The sequence below is a fragment of the Erigeron canadensis genome, chromosome 4 (assembly GCF_010389155.1).
Source record: "Erigeron canadensis isolate Cc75 chromosome 4, C_canadensis_v1, whole genome shotgun sequence".
Taxonomy (NCBI): domain Eukaryota; kingdom Viridiplantae; phylum Streptophyta; class Magnoliopsida; order Asterales; family Asteraceae; genus Erigeron; species Erigeron canadensis.
This window is the reverse complement of record NC_057764.1, coordinates 16,362,213-16,366,114: the sequence shown is the minus strand read 5'-3', so window position 1 is coordinate 16,366,114 and position 3,902 is coordinate 16,362,213. Positions and strand designations below refer to the sequence as shown.

Here is a 3,902-nt window from a genome sequence, read left to right as displayed (position 1 = left end):
CCTTCCATAAGGAATTTAGTCTCCAAGAACTCAGCCTTTCGAGCAACAAATACATTTTGCTCATTAGGATCGTAGAAATAATATCCCAAATCATCTTTAGGATATCCTACAAAGATACATTTAGTGGATCGGGGTTCTAATTTGCTTGAGGTATCATGTCTTACATAAGCCTCACAACCCCATACTTTTAAATATGACAAAGATGGAACTCTTCCATGCCATATTTCAAAAGGTGTTCTCTCCACTTTCTTGGTTGGAGCCATATTTAAAATTCGGGCAGCAGAGATTATGGCATAACCCCAAAATGACAGAGGTAGTGAGCTTTTGCTCATCATAGAACGAACCATATCTAATAGGGTTCGATTCCTCCTTTCAGACACACCATTATGTTGTGGTGTTCCAGGGGGAGTTAGTTGTGAGATTATCTCACAACTTCTAAGATGATATTGAAAAGCATCACTTAGGTATTCACCTCCTCTATCAGAACGAAGAATTTTTATTGTCTTGCTGAGTTGGTTTTCTACTTCATTCTTGAAAATTTTGAACACTTCAAAAGCTTCACTCTTGTGTTTTAATAAGTACACATAACCGTAACGACTATAGTCATCGGTGAATGTAATGAAGTATCTTTCACCATTCCTAGTCATTGGCTTAAAAGGACCACATACATCCGAATGTATGATACCTAATAAATCTTTTGCCCTTTCATTAGTGCCATTGAAAGGTGCCTTAGTCATCTTGCCTTGTAAACAAGATTCACATACATCAAATGAATCATTTGATTTTGTTTTCAAAAGACCATTCTTTTGAAGTGTTAGTACGCGATTCTTATTTATATGGCCAAGACGACAATGCCAAATATAGGTTTCACTTAAATCTAATTTAAGTTTCTTGGTGGTAGCTTGGTACATTGAGTTGTCATATGTTGTGCTTTCATGAACCAATTCATAAATACCATTTCTAGGCATGGCTTTAAAATAAAATACATCATTCATAGAAATATGGATATCATTGTTAACAAATTTAAAATCATATCCAACATGTCTTAAACGGGAAACTGAAATAATGTTCCTAGTTAAACTAGGTGCATACAAAACATTGTTCAATACAATTTCCAAACCATTTGGTAGTTTCAAAAGATAGTCTCCTTGGGCTTCAACTTGTACTTTCGCACCATTGCCCATAAAGAGACTAATGTCCCCCTTCTTGATGTTCCTTTTTCTTATGAACCCCTGTAACATATTACAAATATGAGTTCCACATCCGGTATCCAATACCCATATGTAAGAAAAAACAGTATTAAGCTCAATATATATCATAAATATTGTACCTGAGGTTTGCCCTGCATCCCTCTTAGCTTTCAACTCTTTGAGATAGGTTGGACAATTACGCTTCCAATGTCCTACCTCCCCACACTCAAAGCATGGGTCATTGACAGCAACCTTTTGCTTCTTCGTTTTTGGAGTATCCATTTTTGCCTTTCCTGTTCCTCTGTTGTTCCTTTTGTTGTTTCCCTTTCCTTTAGCAACATTTGCCTTTGGTCCGGGTTGGCCCTTTTCTTTCCGCCCTCATTGATCATGTGAACGGGTTGAACCTTTCCTCCCATGCTAGCCTCGGCCGTTTTGAGCATCCCATGGAGCTCGGAAACGGTTTTGTCCCATCCGTTCATGTTATAATTTAACACGAAGGTCTCAAATCTCTTAGATAAGGAGTTGAGGATCAAATCCGTAGCCAACTCGGTTGAAACGGGACAATTTAGCCTTTCGAGGCGATCAATGTAGCTTTTCATTTTAAGAACATAAGTTGAGACGGGTTGAGAATCATCCATATGACATGCATGAAGCGCTCGAACCGTTTCGAAGCGTTCAACCCTTGCCTTTTGTTGGAACATTTCCTTGAGTTGGGTAATCATGTCGTATGCCCCATGGTGCTCGAACTCCTTTTGGAGTTCGGGAGTCATACTCGCCAACATTATGCAACTAACTTGCACGGAGTCATCGACATATTTAACCCAATCATTGTAGGCATCAACATTTGTTTCTTCGGGCTCATCGGGAATAGGATCGTCTAGTATATAGGATTTCTTTTCATGCTTGAGAACAATTCTCAAGTTACGAAACCAATCCACAAAGTTGTTTTGGTTAAGACGCTCCTTTTCAAGGATGGATCTTAGTGAAAAATTATGGGCGTTTGGGTTGGGGTTGATTGGATTGTTAGCGGCCATCTACAAGATTAACAAAGTCTTTATTAGTATTTTCGATATCAAATATAAATTTTAATTGTTAATACCCTTTTATGTCTCATGGACAATTAATAATTAAAATCTAGAATCCAATGTTATATTTAAATGATGGTTAGGTGACCTTTATCCCATTATTTAAATTAACAAGGTAGTCAACGTTTGACAATTGTAACATTTTACAATTTCTAGTGGTATGGGATCGGTTTTAACATCTTATGTTAAGTCGGCATGTTTAATCCCATCAACGCCTTTGGTTACCATGCTTCGGTGACCCTAATCACATGGCTTCCAAGTCAAGTTGTCTCACTTATACACACATGTAAATTTATCTATACAAATGGTTAGGTGACCTTTATCCCACAAGTATAATGAATTTACCTTAACTTATAAGTTCCCTCAAGGTAGTTAGGTGACCTTTATCCTACAAAGAGTTCCCAAATAATTAAGTGTTGTATAAAAGATGGCGTTTTAACTTGTTTTTAAAGGGTCGTTTGAGTTTTTATATTCTAGTTAAAACTTTGTATCATGATGATAATTTTGAAATCCATATTTCAAAGTTCTTTTATAAAATCCATTTTTATAATTGTAGCCATTAACTTTTAATAAAAACCATTTTATTTTACCAAGTTAATGTCAATTTTAAAACCAATTTTTAAACTTTTATGTATGTCATTTAGTTTGTAGTTTTGAACATCCACATGACAATATTATCAAACAACCACACAAACATGACAAACATAATAATAAGTGCACAACATTAGCCAACTAATTTGACCACACTTGTTAGCCGAAACAAGTGTGTCAAAAGGTCCCAACCTAAGGGACAAAGTGACACAAAATTTATGTCAATGAACTCCCACTTGATCTTGCATCCAAATGCTTCAAGTAATCTTTTGTGATGTGATTTGAATGTCTTTCTTCACTCTTCCTTTTGGCCTCCAAAACAGCCCCTAAACTCTTTAAAGCCTTCTTGGAGATTACATTTACAAGAAAAAATGCAACTAGTCTACTTATTACATTCCAAATGAAATAAATAAAATTACATAACCAAATGAATGAAGAAAATCCTATTTAACTATTACAACCATTGAATAATTAAATAAAATACAAACACATCCACATATCACAAACAATCACAAGGTCTTTTGGCTAAGTTGTGACACTATAATACACAAACAAAAATCAACTTTTGATGCATACATCCATATAACCGGCTCTAGATGCCATTGTTGGGTCTTTTGGGTTTTATCAAAGTCATATTTTCCTTATAAACATGAAAAACGCAGTGGAAGAAATGAACCTTTCATTATGTTATATGTAGTTAAAATCAAATTTTAACATATAAAAGAAAACCCCAAACAATAAGGATCCATGTATATGAATGTCATACAATCAAAATAACAACCATAGGATGTTTAGAAGACTACCTTCTTCCAAGCTTATGAGAAGGTTGATATGAAGAAGATGATGTTCCTAGAAAGGCCAAGTCTTCAAGATAGAAGTACCTCAAGCTTGCATACCCCAAGTCTCCAACAAACACCCAAATATGCTAGGATTTAGACTTAAAAAAACTTTCTCCTTTTGCCTTGTTTGTGCCAAAATCAAGAGAAGAAAAAGAGAGAGTTTTTGCACTTGAGAGTTGAGAGAACACTATATCAAA

At 35.4% G+C, this 3,902-nt stretch overlaps 1 long non-coding RNA gene across 1 annotated transcript; it reads right to left on the bottom strand.

Annotated features, from left to right (window-relative positions):
- Window positions 1-990: 990 nt before the first annotated feature.
- Window positions 991-1,540, bottom strand: LOC122598675. Its single transcript, XR_006323688.1, has 2 exons — window positions 1,331-1,540; window positions 991-1,232 (listed from the first exon to the last, which is right to left on the bottom strand). It is a non-coding gene; the product is annotated as an uncharacterized LOC122598675 (long non-coding RNA).
- Window positions 1,541-3,902: the final 2,362 nt, after the last annotated feature.